The 19,776-nt window shown below is 38.6% G+C and overlaps 1 pseudogene; it reads right to left on the bottom strand.

Annotated features, from left to right (window-relative positions):
• Window positions 1-17,399: 17,399 nt before the first annotated feature.
• On the bottom strand, window positions 17,400-18,766 carry LOC147619952 (serine carboxypeptidase-like 50 pseudogene; annotated as a pseudogene).
• Between the last annotated feature and the right edge of the window lie 1,010 nt (window positions 18,767-19,776).

Here is a 19,776-nt window from a genome sequence, read left to right as displayed (position 1 = left end):
GGAATCCCCGATTTGCTTGAGGCCTAGACATGATAGTATTTACCCTACAATTCAAGAACTGTGACTACCCGTATATACCGAGGGTATAATTGCAGCTCTTTACTAGCTATATATACGAGTAAATCTAAGATCTTAAAATTAAAAGCAAAAATGCTATCTAGATGATGAATTCAAATGTGGTTGATATGATTTTAAAATACTGGTTGAGAACTAATGAGTTGAATTGGATTCTGCTTGAAAATGATGATTCCTCAATTTTTGGTTGTTGAAAAGCGATAAACTGAGCAAAACCACAATGAGGATGAATGGGACGAGTCCCTGTGTTGATATTTGTAACTAGAATGACGATAATGACTTCAGCATATCATTATGAGATTAGTGGATTGTGCTTGATAGATTGCTACTGTTAACTCTTGACCCAGTCGATCAAGTTAAGGGATGACAAATTAAAAATCATAAAACTGAAATTCCCCCATGGTGGAGGACTGTTCAGATGGAAATTTTGGTCTAATAGACCATTATTGTGTTAAAGATATGAATGATATGTTCTTAATGAATTGTTATGTGATAATGCGAGTATCTTTATCCCACGATTCTGTGGGGAGCCCACCTATCTAAAGAACCCCAGAATCAGATGAATCGAAAATTGGATTTGAATCATAAATAAAGGGAACTTAACAAGATTTTTCGTATTGATAGGAACATGGATCGAGGTCATCGTGGTAGAAATGATAACCCCCAACTCGATGAGGAAGAGCTCGACTTGGATGTTCGTAAAACTCTTCATAGCTCGCAGCCTGGACCTTTCAAGGGTGAAGGAAAAAACATGGGAGAGGCCGTGGAGAAGTGGATCGAAGCAATGGAGGAATACTTCGATGTCACTGGGTACAATGAGAAGAGCAAAATGGCTCTTACAAGGCTTAAGATTGTAGAAACAGCCAGAGTGGCATGGAGAAACCACTGCGAGACAAACCGTCTGGATCGGAATACCCAGACATGGAATGATCTCAAAATTTACCTAAGGACGAGGTTCTGTCCTCCCGGCTTTTTGGAAACAAAGATGAACGAATTCTTAGAGCTAACCCAGGGGAGCAGAACTATTGAAGTATATCACCAAGCATTCGCTCTTCTCCTCAAATACTCGCCACCACCGCTAAATGAAGAACAGCTGAAGGCCAGGTTCATTCGGGGACTGAATATACCTTTGAATATTTTGATGAAGAACGCCAAGCCAGTTTCCATGGCTGAAGCAGTGCGGATGGCAAAGGATTTCTCTAAGGCCTTTGATGTCAAGGTCCCACCAAAGCCAGCACCATCACCTTTCAAAAGATTATTAGTTCCAGAAGGTGATTCCAACCTTCCACAGCCTAAGAGATATCAAGGTCAACCCCAGGATAGGGGAAGTTCCAGAATGGAAGAAATGTCCTTTTCTCGAAACTCAATCCCCTATAATTTAACTAAATTCCCTAGAATTTAACTTCAGAAGTTCCACCCTTGAACAAGGGAGTGAAATGCTATAACTGTTAAGGATTTGGACATCATAGTATGGATTGTCCAACTCCTTTTGGATCAAGGTTTTCGGGGCAGGAAAATCAGGGATTAAGATTCCAGACTCCAGCTCCTTCCTTTTAGAGTAATCAGGTTTCTATCCGCTAAATTCAGGGAAATCCCAAAAGTAGACCCTCTAACCAATCTGCAGTTTCAATCCAAAGTAATGCAAGACCTCTACCTCAGAATAGGGGAAGTCAAAGAGAGTTATTCCAAAATTGGCCATCGACTTCCAAGGCAGTAACGTTGGAAGTGATTGAAGAAGAAGAAGAAGATAAAAGAGATCATACTCCACCTACGAGAGATGGGGACATCTCGTGTTTTTTAAGTGGGGTAGGATGTAAGATTCCTCCCCCATCCCCTCAAGATGTCCAATCTCTCCCTCTATAATCATTCCCCTTGTAAGAATATTAACAGATCTTGTTTCTACCTATTTTGGCTTAGAGAGAGAAAATTTATTCTAGAGAGAGGTTATTCAATTTTTAGATATTTTTGGATGGAAAAATATCTTTTCTTTATTAAAATAAATTCTCCCAAAACAGAAGTTCAAAAAGAAATTCAGAAGGTGCATTAGAAATAAATTATAATATGTTCAAAAGGCCTTAGCCTAAGGGTCTAATTTTTTTAAAAAAATTTAGATTAAGGTTCTGAGGGGCCAATTAGATTAATCCAAATGTAGGGAGGAGATAAATTGAAGAAATAAATAAAATCCTCCCAAAAATGAGTAAATACTCACATAAGATGAAGAGTTGACTAAGGCAAAAATCTCTTACCTGCGTAAAGAGCTAGAATCGAAGATTATGCAGGAAGATGATGATATGAATGTTTTTCCCTCATGAAGGAGGCGCCTATTTCACATGTGTGGTGGAGTTTTAAACTCTCAAATAATGAGATATTTCATCTCTCCTCTCTCCTGTTTCAACTAGAAACAAAAAGTAAGCTAAACTGACCTAAAAATGGTCAAAAGTGACCAAACTGATCTGGAAAATTCTAGAATCAGTTTGCTTGGTTAGAGGCTCACTTTTTCCTATAAATACAAGCCTTGCTCTTTGTAAAAGCTTAATAGTGTTTTATGCACTGTTACTCTACTCCCCCTAGAGCTAAAAACAGTGAATTTATTGATAATTCATTAGTTTTTGACCATTTCCTCTTCAAAAGAATTGGTGGCCACTCTTGTTGCAAACAAGAGTAGATCCCTCAAACCATCAAGCCAAAGGAAAGCTCACAAAAATTCATGTAAGCTAGAAATCCTACTTTTTCTTTATTTCATTTAATGGTTTTCTAATTTTTATTTTCTTTAAAATGAAAAATAATGTTATGCCTTGTTGGAAAGGCTTTCCCCCTCTCTTCATTATTGAATTCAGCCTTTCTTTATCCTAGATATATAATCAAATTGTTAGAATAAAACTTTTCATATTGTTTCTCTTTAAAAAGTGGAATTTGATTAGTTTCGAATGCCTTAAACCATTTGGGATAATTTTTAAGTAACTTGAGAATGAAAAAAAAATTTGAAAAATGGTCAGCACCATAGAAAGGAGGTTATAGCAAAATTTTAGTAAATTTTGTGAAATAAGTTTTATCTTTTATTATTCAAAAAGAGTAATCCCCAGCGTTTGTGTATTCTAAAAGTGTTATTTTCATTCTAGGGATAGAAAAATGCATATTAGAAATATTTTTATTATAAAAGTGTTATTTTCATTAGAATTAATTTCTATGCATAGAAAGATGCATATTGGATGTTTTTTTATTATAAAAAAGTGATTTTCATTAGAATTAATTTCTATGCATAGAAAGATGCATAAAGGAATTTATTTTTATTTCAAGAGTTATTCTCATTGATTTTGATTTTATGCATAGAAAGATGCATAAAGGAATTTTTTTTAATTCAAAAGAGTTATTCTCATTGATTTTGATTTTATGCATAGAAAGATGCATAAAGGAATTTATTTTTATTTTGAAAGCGTTATTTTCTTAAAATTGAATTTATGCATAAATAGATGTATAAAAGGATTTTTATAAAAGTGTTATTTCCACAGAAGTTGATTTTTATAAAAGAATGGATGGATGGATAGGTGTGATGTGAATCAGATAAATGTGAATTAATGGATGGATAGATGTGATGTGAATAAGATAAATGTGAATGGATGGATGGATGGATGTGATGTGAATAGATGTGATGAGATGTCATGTGAATCAGGATGTAAATGAATGATATGGGATGGATGTGGATGTATTTGAAAGAATGGATGTGGATGTATGTGAAAGGATAGATGTGCATGCATGTGAAGAATGGATGTGGATGTATGTGAAAAATAGAAGTGGATGTATGTGAAAGAATGGATTGTGGATGTATGTATGTGAAAGGGTGGATGTGGATGTATGTATGTGAAAGGATAGATGTGGATGTGTATGTGATAAGTATGGATGTGAATGTATGTGAAAGGATAGATGTGGATGTGTATGTGATAAGTATGGCTGTGGATGTATGTGGAAGAATATATGTGGATGTGAATGTGATGGATATGAACGAGAATAGAGGCAATGAGATGTGATGTAAATTGGATAGATATGAATGATAAAGGATGTGAATGATTGATGTGGGATGTGAATGAATATGTAAGCATGTGAATCAGGATGTGAATGAATGTGATAACTTGTGAATCGGGATGTGAATGATAAGGGATGTGAATGAATGTGATGGCATGTGAATCGGGATGTGATAACCTGTGAATCGGGATGTGAATGAATGATAAGGGATGTGAATAAATGTGATGGCATGTGAATCGGGATGACAATGAATGGTATGGGATGTGAATGGATGTGATAATATGCGATGTAAACTGGATAGATGTTAATGAATGTGATGAGATGAGATGTATTGGGTAAATGCGAGTGGATGAGATCTGATGAGGTTAATTGAGGAAAGAAGTGTTAAGATGGAAAATGATGTGATGAGAATGGAAATGCTTATGAAATGAATGTGGATTAAGTAATGCAGATTGATGTGGAAAGACGAGAAATTCGTTATAGATATTGTATTTATGACCTGTTTTTAAATGACTGTTTTATGTCAAGAATGCTTGGGAAGCATTTTGACCATCTTGTGAATGAGATCGTAGAGACCTAGCTGATAAAGTTGCAACAGCTGACGGAGAGTCAACAGAGGACGTTTCGTGTAGCAAGGTCGGTCGAGATTTTGACTAGCCTCGGTTCGATTTAAATGGTGAGCTTCCAGTACCGTGGATGAGGGACCAACGAGAAGCAACCTATTGAGTGAAGCTCTAGGTCACCTCCTGCGAAGGATCCTAGAGGGTGCTGACCATACGGTGCTCGGACTCTGGGTCGCCGACGATACCCACACGTGCATCGTCGAAGATATTGGAACAAGGAGTAAGAGTTGTTTTCTGAATTCGGGCATGGATCTGGTTGATTGACCTTGCTAGTCCTCACGGATGAGTGTATGGCTCTTTTATATAGATCCGTTTTGGTTGATCTTGCTGATCTTCAACGGAGATTCCATTTTGTTATGTGAATATATTGCCGGTTACTATGAGCTAGGAACTATTGAAAAGGCCCCTGAGGGGACAAGTGCTGAGCATTCTGGTTGTTGCCAATGATGCCATAGGTACACCGATGAAGGAATGATTGGAAATAAGGATTCAACCGGAGATTTTTAGGATTATGATCAGTGACACATTGGTTTCATTAAAAGATTGTTTTTAGAATATGCTAATTCTGTGAAAAAGTCAATTTCATATTGGGTGTGTAAGTGGTGTGACTAGTTGTAAGTTTGCATGAATTTTCGGCTAGGGGGCTTGGGAACTCTTTTCCCTAGTACCCGGGATAAAACCTAACCAAATTCCTAATTGGATTGCATCACTACAGTGGTTGGGCGGTTGGCTAACCCATGGGACTCTAGATGGGGTTAGGCTGGACTGATGGATCCCTAAAATGAGACTAATTTCTATTGGTACGATAGATGAAGTAAATCTCGGATAAAAATTGTTCTATGGAAAAGAATCGACAGTTGTGCCTCTCAATGAGGAAAAAAGCGTTGATCTCTATGATCCAAGTGCAATCTTTCCCTTGATCTGACTATGGGACTTACAGGTTCGGTCATATCAGTTCAGTTAGTTAAGGCTTTTGACTACTTAGAGAAAAGTTATCCTGGAGGAATCGCCCGTGCTTTTCGGGGAAGGAAAGTTTTTTCGAGTTCGGTTTTAGAAGAACCGATGGATTAGTCTCTTGTCTGGATATCCGTGGGCAAGGCTCCGATTGTGGGACCCTGCCCTGCGCAAGAAGTGCTACTTCCGCTGCTAGCATCCCAGAATTCGTTGCACAGTGGGGTCAGGGATCTTACAGCTCGTATCAGAGCAATTTGGCTAAAGTGGATCAACCGAGAAGCCAAGAATGTCATAAATTTATGAAGTAGCAGCAGTAAAAGGTTGGAATTGTGTGACGAAACTCATACAAATATATATTCGAAATAAAATTCCTAATTTTATAATTGGGTCTTCAGATGGAAGTACTGCAATTGTATGGAATCCCTGACTTGCTTGAGGCCTAGACATGATGGTATTTACCTTATAAATCCAAGGACCATGACTACCTATATATATCGAGGGTATAATTGCAGCTCCTCTTTACTGGCAGTATATACAAGTAAATCTAAGATCTTGAAATTATAAGCTAAAATGCTATCCAGATGATGAATTCAAATGTGGTTGATATGATTTTAAAATACTGGTTGAGAACTGATGAGTTGAATTGGATTCTGATTGAAAAATGATGATTCCTGATTTTTTGGTTGAAAGCGATAAACTGAGCAAAACCACAATGAGGATGAATGGGACGAGTCCCTGTGTTGATGTTTGTAACTAGAATGACGATAATGACTTCAGCAAATCATTATGAGATTAGTGGATTGTGCTGACAGATTGCTACTGTTAACTCTTGACCCAGTGGATCAAGTTAAGGGATGACAAATTAAAAATCTATAAAATTGAGATCCCCCCATGGAGGACTGTTCAGATGGAAATTTTGGTCTAATAGACCATTATTGTGTTAAAGATATGAATGATATGTTCTGAATGAATTGTTATCTGATAATGCGAGTATCTTTATCCCATGATTCTGTGGGGAGACGATCTATCTAAAGAACCCCAAAATCAGATGAATCGAAAATTGGATTTGAATCATAAATAAAGGGAACTTAACAAGATTTTTCGTATTGATAGGAACATGGATCGAGGTCATCGTGGTAGAAATGATAACCCCCAACTCGATGAGGAAGAGCTCGACTTGGATGTTCATAAAACTCTTCATAGCTCGCAGCCTGGACCTTTCAAGGGTAAAGGGAAAAACATGGGAGAGGCCGTGGAGAAGTGGATCGAAGCAATGGAGGAATACTTCGATGTCACTGGGTACAATGAGAAGAGCAAAATGGCTCTTGCAAGGCTTAAGATTGTAGAAACAGCCAGAGTGGCATGGAGAAACCACTGCGAGACAAACCGTCTGGATCGGAATACCCAGACATGGAATGATCTCAAAATTTACCTAAGGACGAGGTTCTGTCCTCCTGGCTTTTTGGAAACAAAGATGAACGAATTCTTAGAGCTAACCCAGGGGAGTAGAACTATTGAAGTATACCACCAAGCGTTCGCTCTTCTCCTCAAATACTCACCACCGCTGAATGCAGAGTGGCCAGGTTCATTCTGGGACTGAACAAACCTTTGAATATTTTGGTGAAGAACGCCAAGCCAGTTTCCATGGCCGTAGCAGTGCGGATGGCAAAGGATTTCTCCAAGGCCTTTGATGTCATGGTCCCACCAAAGCCAGCACCATCACCTTTCAAAAGATTATTAGTTCTAGAAGGTGATTCCAACCTTCCACTGCCTAAGAGATATCAGGGTCAACAATCCCAGGATAGAGGAAGTTCCAGAATGGAAGAAATGTCCTTTTCCCAAAACTCAATCCCTTGGAATTTAACTTCAAAAGTTCCACCCTTGAACAAGGGAGTGAAATGCTATAACTGTCAAGGATTTGGACATCACAGTATGGATTGCCTAACTCCTTTTGGATCAAGGTTTTCGGGGTAGGAAAATCAGGGATCAAGATTCCAGACTCCAGCTCCTTCCTTCCAGAGTAATCATGTTTCTATCCGCCAAATTCAGGGAAATCCCAAAAGTAGACCCTCTAACCAACTTGCAGTTTCAATCCAAAGTAATGCAAGAACTCTGCCTCAGAATAGGGGAAGTCAAAGAGAGTTGTTCCAAAATCGACCATCCACTTCCAAGGCAGTAACGCTGGAAGTGATTGAAGAAGAAGAAGAAGATGAAAGAGATTATACTCCAGCTGCGAGATGAGGACATCTCACGTTTTTTAAGTGGGGTAGAATGTAAGATTCCTCCCCCAGTCCCTCAAGTTGTCCAATCTCTCCCCCTGTAATCATTCCCCTTGTCAGAATATTAACAGATCTTGTTTCTACCTATTTTGGCTTAGAGAGAGAAAATGTTCTAGAGAGAGCTTATTCAATTTTTAGATATTTTTGGATGAAAAAATATATTCTTTTATTAAAATAAATTCCCCCGAATCAGAAGTTCAAAAAGAGATTCGGAAGGTGCAGTAGAAATAAATTATAATATGTTCAAAAGGCCTTAGTCTAAGGGTCCATATTTTTTAAAAATTTTAGATTAAGGTTTTGAGGGGCCAATTAGATTCATCCAAATGTAGGGAGGAGATAAATTGAAGAAATAAAGAAAATCCTCCCAAAAAGGAGTAAATACTCACATAAGATGAAGAGTTGACTAAGGACAAGGTTATTAGTAACTGTTAAAAAAGAAGAGATATTTAGAGGAAATGATGCATTTTTGACACCTCAGTGTGGGGGAATTCCCCTCATGAAGGAGGTGCCTATTTCACATGTGTGGTGGAGTTTTAAACTCTTAAATAATGAGATATTTCATCTCTCCTCTCTCCTGTTTCAACTAGAAACAAAAAGTAAGCTAAACTGACCTAAAAATGATCAAAAAGTGACCAAACTGATCTGGAAAATTCTAGAATCAGTTTGCTTGGTTAGAGGCTCACTTTTTCCTATAAATACAAGCCTCCCCCTTTGTAAAAGCTTAATAGTGTTTTATGCACTGTTACTCTACTCCTCCCCCTAGAGCCAAAAACAGTGAATTTATTGATAATTCATTAGTTTTTGACCATTTCCTCTTCAAAAGAATTGGTGGCCACTCTTGTTACAAACAAGAGTAGATCCCTCAAACCATCAAGCCAAAGGAAAGCTCAAAAAAATTCATGTAAGCTAGAAATCCTACTTTTTCTTTATTCCATTTAATGGTTTTCTAATTTTTATTTTCTTTAAAATGAAAAATGATGTTATGCCTTGTTAGAAAGGCTTTCCCCCTCTCTTCATTCTTGAATTCAGTCTTTCTTTATCCTAGATATATAATCAAATTGTTAGAATAAAACTTTTCATATTGTTTCTCTTTAAAAAGTGGAATTTGATTAGTTTAGAATGCCTTAAACCATTTGGGATAATTTTTAAGTAACTTGAGAATGAAAAAATTGAAAAATGGTCAGCCATAGAAAGGAGGTTATGGCAAAATTTTCTTAAATTTTGTGAAATAAGTTTTATCTTTTATTATTCAAAAAGAGTAATCCCCAGCGTTTGTGTATTCTAAAAGTGTTATTCTCATTCTAGGCATAGAAAAATGCATATTATAAATATTTTTATTATAAAAGTGTTATTTCCATTAGAATTAATTTCTATGCATAGAAAGATGTATATTGGATATTTTTTTATTATAAAAGTGTGATTTTCATTAGAATTAATTTCTATGCATAGAAAGATGCATAAAGGAATTTATTTTTATTTCAAAACAGTTATTCTCATTGATTTTGATTTTATGCATAGAAAGATGCATAAAGGAATTTATTTTTATTTCAAAACAGTTATTCTCATTGATTTTGATTTTATGCATAGAAAGATGTATAAAGGAATTTATTTTTAATTCAAAAGAGTTATTCTCATTGATTTTGATTTCATGCATAGAAAGATGCATAAAGGATTTTTTTTTCAAAAGTGTTATTTTCCTTAAAATTGAATTTATGCATAAATAGATGTATACAAGGATTTTTATAAAAGTGTTATTCCCACAGAAGTTGATTTTTATGAGAATGTTATTCCCACAGAATTTGATTTTTATAAAAGAATGAATGGATGGATAGGTGTGATGTGAATCAGATAATAATGAATGGATGGATGGATAGATGTCATGTGAATCAGATAAATGTGAATGGATGGATGGATGGATGTGATGTGAATAGATGTGATGAGATGTCATGTGAATCAGGATGTAAATGAATAATATGGGATGGATGTGGATGTATGTGAAAGAATGGATGTGGATGTATGTGAAAGGATAGATGTGCATGCATGTGAAGAATGGATGTGGATGTATGTGAAGAATGGAAGTGGATGTATGTGAAAGAATGGATGTGGATGTATGTATGTGAAAGGATGGATGTGGATGTATGTGAAAGGATAGATGTGGATGTGTATGTGATAACTATGGATGTGAATGTATGTGAAAGGATAGATGTGGATGTGTATGTGATAAGTATGGATGTGGATGTATGTGGAAGAATATATGTGGATGTGAATGTGATGGATATGAACGAGAATAGAGGCGATGAGATGTGATGTAAATTGGATAGATATGAATGATAAAGGATGTGAATGAATGATATGGGATGTGAATGAATGTGTAAGCATGTGAATCAGGATGTGAATGAATGATAAGGGATGTGAATGAATGTGATAACCTATGAATCGGGATGTGAATGAATGATAAGGGATGAGAATGAATGTGATGACATGTGAATCGGGATGAGAATGAATGGTATGGGATGTGAATGGATGTGGTAAGATACAATGTAAACTCGATAGATGTTAATGAATGTGATGAGATGAGATGTATAGGTAAATGCGAGTGGATGAGATCTGATGAGGTTAATTGAGAAAAGAAGTGTTAAGATGGAAAATTATGTGATGAGAATGGAAATGCTTATGAAATGAATGTGGATTTAAGTAATGTAGATTTATGTGGAAAAACGAAAGATTCGTTATAGAAATTGTATTTATGACCTATTTTTAAATGACTGTTTTATGTCAAAAATGTTGGGGAAGCATTTTGACCGTCTTGTGAATGAGGTCGTGGAGACCTAGCTCTGATAAAGTTGCAACAGCTGACGGAGAGTCAATGGAGGACGTCTCGCGTAGCAAGGTCGGCCGAGGTCTTGACTAGCCTTGGTTCGATTTAAATGGTGAGCTTCCAGTACGGTGGATGAGGGACCAACGAGAAGCGACCTATGAGTGAAGCGCTAGGTCACCTACTACGAAAGATCTTAGAGGGTACTGACCATACAGTGCTCGGGCTCTGGGTCACCGACGATACCCACACGTGCGTCGTGGAAGATATTGGAACAAGGAGTAAGAGTTGTTTTCTGAATTCGGGCATGGATCTGGTTGATTGACCTTGCTAGTCCTCAACGGATGAGTCTATGGCTCTTTTATATGGATCCGTTGGTTGATCTTGCTAATCTTCAACAGAGATTCCATTTTGTTATGTGAATATATTGCCGGTTACTATGAGCTAGGAACTATTGAAAAGGCCCCTTAGAGGACAGATGGTGAGCGTTCTGGTTATTGCCAATAATGCCATAGATACACAGATGAAGGAATGATTAGAAATAAGGATTCAATCGGAGATTTTGACGATTATTATCAGTGACACAATGGTTTCATTAAAAGAATGTTTTTAGAAGATGCTGATTCTGTGAAAAAGGCAATTTCATATTGGGTGTGTAAGTGGTGTGACTAGTTGTAAGTTTGCATGAATTTCTGGCTAGGGGGCTTGGGAACTCTTTTCCCTAGTACCCGGGACAAAACCTAACCAAATTCCTAATTGGATCCCATCACTGGGCGGTTGGCTAACCCATGGGACTCTGGATGGGGTTAGGCTGGACTAATGGATCCCTAAAATGAGACTAGTTTCTATTGGTACGATAGATGAAGTAAATCCCAGATAAAAATTGTTCTATGGAAAAGAATCGACGGCTGTGCCTCTTAATGAGGAAAAAAGCATTGGTCTCTATGATCCAAGTGCAATCTTTCCCTTGATCTGACTATGGGACTTACGGGTTCGCTCAAATCAGTTCAGTTAGTTAAGGCTTTTGACTACTTAGAGAAAAGTTATCCTGGAGGAATCGCCTGTGCTTTCCGGGGAAGGGAAGTTTTTCTGAGTTCGGTTTTGGAAGAATCGATGGATTAGTCTCTTGTCTGGATATCTGTGGGCAAGGCCCCGATTGTGGGACCCTTTCCCGCGTAAGAAGTGCTACTTCCGCTGCTAGCTCCCCAGAATTCGTTGCGCAGTGGGGTCAGGGATCTTATAGCCCGTATCAAAGCAATTTGGCTAAAGTGGATCAACCGAGAAGCCAAGAATGTCATAAATTTATGAAGTAGCAGTAAAAGGTTGGAATTGTGTAACGAAACTCATACAAATTGATATTCGGAATAAAATTTCTAATTTGATAATTGGGTCTTCAGATGGAAGTACTGCAATTGTATGGAATCCCTGACTTACTTGAGGCCTAGACATGATGGTATTTACCTTATAATTCCAAGGACCGTGACTACCCGTATATACCGAGGGTATAATTGCAGCTCTTTACTGGCAGTATATACGAGTAAGTCTAAGATCTTGAAATTATAAGCTAAAATGCTATCTGGATGATGAATTCAAATGTGATGATTTTAAAATACTGGTTGAGAACTGATGAGTTGAATTGGATTTTGATTGAAAAATGATGATTCCTGATTTTTTGGTTGAAAAGCGATAAACTGAGCAAAACCACAATGAGGATGAATGGGACAAGTCCCTGTGTTGTGTTTGTAACTAGAATGACGATATGACTTCAGCAAATCACTATGAGATTAGTGGATTGTGCTGACAGATTGCTACTGTTAACTCTTGACCCAGTGGATCAAGTTAAGAGATGACAAATTAAAAATCTATAAAATTGAGATCCCCCCATGGAGGACTATTCAGATGGAAATTTTGGTCTAATAGACCATTATTGTGTTAAAGATATGAATGATATGTTCTGAATGAATTGTTATCTGATAATGCAAGTATCTTTATCCCATGATTCTGTGGGGAGATGACCTATCTAAAGAACCCCAGAATCAGATGAATCAAAAATTAGATTTGAATCATAAATAAAGGGAACTTAATAAGATTTTTCGTATTGATAGGAACATGGATCGAGGTCGTCATGGTAGAAATGATAACCCCCAACTCGATGAGGAAGAGCTCGACTTGGATGTTTGAAAACTCTTCATAGCTCGCCGCAGCCTGGACCTTTCAAGGGTGAAGGGAAAAACTTGGGAGAGGCCGTGGAGAAGTGGATCGAAGCAATGGAAGAATACTTCGATGTCACCGGGTACAGTGAGAAGAGCAAAATGGCTCTTGCAAGGCTGAAGATTGTAGAAACAGCTAGAGTGGCATGGGGAAACCACTGCGAGACAAACCGTCTGGATCGGAATACTTAGACATGGAATGATGTCAAAATTTACCTACTAAGGACGAGGTTCTGTCCTCCCGGCTTTTTGGAAACAAAAATGAACAAATTCTTAGAGCTAACCCAGGGGAGCAGAACTATTGAAGTATATCACCAAGCGTTCGCTCTTCTCCTCAAATACTCACCACCGTTGAATGAAGAACAACTGATGGCCAGGTTCATTCGGGGACTAAACGAACCTTTGAATATTTTGGTGAAGAACGCCAAGCCAGTTTCCATGGCCGAAGCAATGTGGATGGATTTCTTCAAGGCCTTTGATTTCAAGGTCCCACCAAAGCCAACACCATCACCTTTCAAAAGATTATTAGTTCCAGAAGGTGATTCCAACCTTCCACCACCTAAGAGATATCAGGGTCAATCCCAGGATAGGGAAAGTTCCAGAACGGAAGAAATGTCCTTTTCCCAAATTTCCTTGGAATTTAACTCAGAAGTTCCACCCTTGAAAAAGGGAGTGAAATGCTATAACTGTCAAGGATTTGGACATCACAGTATGGATTGCCTAACTCCTTTTGGATCAAGGTTTTCGGGGCAGGGAAATCAGGGATCAAGATTCCAGACTCCAGCTCCTTCCTTCCAGAGTAATCAGGTTTCTATCCGCCAAATTCAGGGAAATCCCAAAAGTAGACCCTCTAACTAACCTGCAGTTTCAATCCAAAATAATGCAAGACCTCTGCCTCAGAATAGGGGAAGTCAAAGAGAGTTGTTCCAAAATCGGCCATCCACTTCCACTTCCAAGGCAGTAACGCTGGAAGTGATTGAAGAAGAAGAAGAAGATGAAAGAGATCATACTCCAGCTGGCAAGATGAGGACATCTCGCGTTTTTTAAGTGGGGTAGGATGTAAGATTCCTCCCCCAGCCCCTCAAGTTGTCCAATCTCTCCCCCTGTAATCATTCCCCTTGTCAGAATATTAACAGATCTTGTTTCTACCTGTTTTGGCTTAGAGAGAGAAAATGTTCTAGAGAGAGTTTATTCAATTTTTTAGATATTTTTTGATGGAAAAATATCTTTTCTTATTAAAATAAATTTTTTCGAAACAGAAGTTCAAAAAGAAATTTGAAAGGTGCATTAGAAATAAATTATAATATGTTCAAAAGGCCTTAGCCTAAGGATCTAGATTTTTTGAAAATTTTAGATTAAGGTTCTGAGGGGCCAATTAGATTAATCCAAATGTAGGGAGGAGATAAATTGAAGAAATAAAGAAAATCCCCCCAAAAATGAGTAAATACTCACAGAAGATGAAGAGTTGACTAAGGAAAAGATTATTAGTTAAAAAAGAAAAGATATTTACAGGAAATGATGCATTTTTGACACCTCAGTGTGGGGAAATTTCCCTCATGAAGGAGGTGCCTATTTCACATGTGTGGTGGAGTTTTAAACTCTCAAATAATGAGATATTTCATCTCTTCTCTCTCTTGTTTCAACTAGAACCAAAAAGCAGGCTAAACTGACCTAAAAATGATCAAAAAGTGACCAAACTGATCTGGAAAATTCTAAAATCAGTTTGCTTGGTAGCCATACAAAGGAGGTTATGGTAAAATTTTCTTAAATTTTGTGAAATAAGTTTTATCTTTTATTATTCAAAAAGAGTAATCCCCACCGTTAGTGTATTCTAAAAATGTTATTTTCATTCTAGGCATAGAAAAATGCATATTAGAAATGTTTTTATTATAAAAGTGTGATTTCCATTAGAATTAGACTAAAATGGCTACTTGTATTGACACTCTTACTTGGGGAGGAAAATCTAATGTCCTGCTGAATGGGAGAGTGGTTGGGAGGTTTGAAATTAATAGGTATGTGAGGCAAGGTTGCCCTCTTTCCCCCCTCTTGTTTGCTGCTATTGCTTCTCATTCTCTGATAGTGGCCTTGGAAGATGCTTGTATAAAAGGGAGAATAACTGGATTGAAGCTGAGAAATAGTGGTGAGCAACTAGTTATCCAATGCTTTGCTGATAGTGGCCTTGGAAGATGCCTGTATAAAAGGGAGAATAACTGGATTGAAGCTGAGAAATAGTGAGCAACTAGTTATCCAATGCTTTGCTGATGATTCATTGTTGTTTCTGAAAGCTGATAACAGTAATATAAGATAGGCTTTGTCTATCATACATGAGTTTGCAAAGGCTTTTGGATCTAGGTGTAATATTCAGAAATCCAGAATCATAATTCTTACTGAGGATGATGATTTTGAATTGGAGAGGTGGAGGTGTGAGGTAGTAAGGAAAGGGTAGAATGTTAGGCACATAGGAGTCCCATTTGGGGTTGCGGTCACAAACAAGTAATTGATTGCTTGGGCCTTAGACAGATTCATTGGGAAGTTAAAGAAGTGGGAGGGGATCAAGATCCCTTTTCATGACAGAATAGCAGTATGTAACACTATGTTGAATGCTTACATAATGTTCTTGTGTCCCATTTGGGGTTGCGGTCACAAACAAGTAATTGATTGCCTGGGCCTTAGACAGATTCATTGGGAAGTTAAAGAAGTGGGAGGGGATCAAGATCCCTTTTCATGACAGAATAGCAGTATGTAACACTATGTTGAATGCTTACATAATGTTCTTGTGTCCTATGCTCCTTTGAAAGTGATAGGTTCTCCTTTATGTAGGATGTTGAGCAACAAATGGAAGGAAGCTTTGAGTCTAATGAATTGGGATGGGGGATGCAGAGCCTCAGGAAATTCAATGCTCAATTTGGGACTATGGTGGTCTCACTGATTCCACCCTTCTAGATACTTGCTCAGCAAGAAAACTGAACAATAAAGGGTTAAGGAGGTTGGCAGACTACTCGGACTGGACATCTGTGGGGTGGAAAGAACTTGATCAACTGGAGCTAGAATTTGACTTGTCTACAAGGGAAAGGGATTTAATGGAACAGGTGCTAGTGCATACTCTGCTAGGGTGGTTCTCTACTACATTTGATGAGTCTTGCTTAATAAAAGACTGGGCTTAGTTCAATGGGGCTAAATTGTTAAAAGGAAAAACTAGGGATTTGTATACAAAACTAAGAAAAGGGAAAATTAATGTGTGAAATATTGTAACAAAATTTGAAGGGTGAGCTGGAGCCTTGGCTGTTGGAAGAGGAGATGGAAAGACTTGTGGGAGTGCCATATCCATGTCAAATTTCAGGTTTTCTTATGTATATGGGCTTTGCCCATTGGGATTAAGCTAATGTAACAAAACTTCACGAGTGGGTGTTGCCCCAGATGTAGAACTACCTTGGAGGATAAAAAACATGCATTTTAGGACTCTCTAGCTATCAGAGGAGCATGGGACAAAATTGGCAAGTGGGTTGAACATTGTATAGGGATTTAGGGCCATCATGGAGACTCGATTCTTGGGAAATAGATATCTAATGATGGGGCTGTAGATGTATTGTTTAGTATTATCAGAGCTTGCTATTTATGGGAAATTTGGGTTACTAGAAATTGTATTATGTTTCAAAGTGGATCCTCTCTTGGATTGGATGTGACAGAACTGATGCATAAGAGTGTGTATATGTGCTGGTCTATAGTCTATGTGAGAACATGCTGGATAAAGATGGGATGGGTAAAGTAATTCAGAGGCTGCAAAATGGCATCACTTGATTTCTTTATCTTTTTGGGGGACTGTCATGCATACTAGGGAAGTCTAACATATGATTGATATAATGTAGGTCTGTATTGGTCTGGATTTGAAGCCCAAACAAGTTAAATTTGCCCCTAAAACTAGAAGATGGTACCTCAAGGAGAAGCAAGTGGACTACACATTTGTGGCATTCATAGCGAACCCTGTTGGGACAAGGCCCACAGTCAGCATTTGGTCAAAAAAGAGGGAAGTGTTAGAGAAGCAAACCCCCAGAGGATGCACTACTGAAGCTATTATGGAAGCCTGCGTTCAGTTCAGTTACCAAATCTCTTGGATACAGTCCAGTTTTATGATGGAGGAAGATTGATGGAATATGTTATGTAAACATTTGAATGTAGAATTGTAAAGTCTTATGACTAAGGGGTGTGTTCAGTTAGAATCTCTTGTTTAAATGGGTCTGGATGTAAAGACAGATTTGAAGTAGGATATATACTCACTATTGGTTCAAAAAACAAAAGTATGCTAGAGATGACATGGGAATGCATAAGCTTGGATTTTATCACTAGTGAACCTTCGATAAATGTAAGATACGACTCTATATTTGCACAAACATAGTCGGAGTGGATCACATAGTTCGTAGTGGGGTATGCTAAACAATAACTAGCGAAAGGTCTCGCCAGAAACCCAACCCTCTACCATGCGCTGTGAGGGATAAGCTTGATCTGCAGGGACCAGATGGCCTGCATTAGAGATCACAACATGTGTAAGAGAAGAGTAGGATCGAACATATCCTGCGACGACATTGTTCTCCTTCCAAACCTTCCTTGCACATCGAACTGCCCTTGGTATAGCAACACTGGGATGGATCGATTCAGTAGAACCTCAACCATGTGCTTGGTGCTCTTGGGCACATCTGAGGCCATCCTCCTTTTCAACACACTGCTGCACAGCACCCAGTTCAGTGGCTCAGCATTTAACAAAGACCTGCGCACCTCCTCCTTGTGCCTCATCATGGGCATCCGTCCACTCCTCTATGAGAGACACGGCTTTTGCGGCCAGCGTGCCGGCATTTGGCATTTTGACGCTCATCGATGACCCCCATGTAGCAAGCAGTGGGAGCACTGAGTGGAACCTGGATATCAAAAACTTATACGATCTAAATAAGCTCCAAACCAATTGAACAAACATTTGTTTAAATGTTTCCTTAACTCATTACAGAAGCGCGTCTCGCTTCTCTAAGTGCTTTTTGAGTGATTCTACCTGTGCAATGGGGTGGGTAAGGCCATTGCCAATGGCAACGCCATCAAGCCGCGAACCCAATTGGCTGTGAGAAGAAATTCTCTGCTCGTCCTGCTTGCGAAGTATGTAAGTTGCAACAGAGGGGACATACTTCCCTGCATAGCTTTCCCCGGTTACATAAAAGGGGCGGTCACGGAAGGCAGGGAACCGGTTGTAAAAGCCCTCGAGAGCGGTGTAGACATCACGGGCAATATGGTTTTGATCAGAAGGGATGTCATCAATGGAGGAGGCAATGCTGAAGCCTGCACCAACAGGGTTGTCAAGAAAGAGGACGCCAAAGATGTGGTTCCATGGGGCGGGGCTGCGTTGCAGGCACTGATCTTCGTCCACGCGCCACAGCCCAAGCTCAATGAAGTTCCCAGTCATGCTAGAGCATCCAGGGCCACCTTGGAGCCATAGCAGGATGGGTACCCCATCATCATCATACATAGGTAAACCATCATCACTTTCTGCTACTGGATGTTTCTCTTTCTTCATTTTCTTCCTAGGGTGTCTCTGCTCTATGGCCTCATAGTATGTGAAGAACATTTTGGAGCCACTGCTTTGGTTAACAGTAAGGTAGCCTGATGCTGTTGGAGCTGCGTCACTTGGCCAATCTGCGCATGGGCTTGATCCGTGTGTCCGGCCTTGTGCCGCCCAACAAATTGCTGCAGCTGCCATGAGCATTCTGCTCCCAACGGAAGAACTGAACTGATGAGTGAGTGGCTATGGTGGATCGCTGTGTCTCGCTCTTCTCTCTTTCTTCCCAGTCGTTGCGATCGAGAGTGGAAGTATACATGGATGCTCGCAAGTCAGACTGATTGAGATCGATGGAGAAATCACGTGTCGTGTAGGCTGTAGCCTCAAAGTTATTGAAGGTTGCATTGAAAACTATCGCAGTAGTAGCTACTAGTCAGACTCACTCAGACATAATAGACACTCACGACTAACTTTCACAGGGTCTTAAAGACCCTTATTAGATGACATCAATGGATGACATTGATCAAAATCGCAACGCTTTTTAAGGATCGTTGGATAAAGTAAACTAGGTCGAGTAAATTAGAAAGTAAACTAGGCTAAGTAAACTAAGAGTGAAAAACATAGAATATAATGACTTGAAACCACATGGTGCTTGAAGGTATAGTGTAGTGGTAAGATGTTTCCAATGGTGACCCAAGGTCTTTAGTTCAATTCCTCTTTTGCACATAACATCTTGCTCCAAAATTTTCCAAGTTCAAAACCCAAATTCACTCTCATCCCATGATGTAAACCACGAAGTAAACTATGATTTGCTCAGTATACTAGAAAGTAAACTATGCCCGCTTAGTAAATTAAGAAGTAAACTATGTCCATTTAGTAAACTAAGAAGTAAACTATGATCGCTTAGTAAACTAGGAAGTAAACTATACCTATTTAGTAAACTAGAAAATAAACTATGATCGCTTATTAACCTAGTTTACTCGACCTAGTTTACTAGACCTCGTTTACTTTATCAGACGGCCTAAAAAAGGCATCGCGATTTTTGAACATAGCCATCAATTGATGTCACCTAACAAGGGTCTTTAAGACCTCGTGACACTTAGTCCTAAGGATAATCGATGGAGAGATCACGTGTAGCCTCAAAGAAGCTTATAGTAGTAGTTACTAGTTACTTATCAATCCGTACTATGTCAACATCGTATACATATTTATTTGTTGTAATCTGAATCTTTTTGTGTTTTTCAATAAATGGCTGCCAACTCAT

The sequence above is a fragment of the Cibotium barometz genome, chromosome 32 (genome assembly GCF_041138505.1).
Source record: "Cibotium barometz isolate CiBa-2024 chromosome 32, ASM4113850v1, whole genome shotgun sequence".
NCBI lineage: Eukaryota > Viridiplantae > Streptophyta > Polypodiopsida > Cyatheales > Cibotiaceae > Cibotium > Cibotium barometz.
Note: the sequence above shows the minus strand (reverse complement) of the source record. Positions and strands in the feature narration are given on the sequence as shown.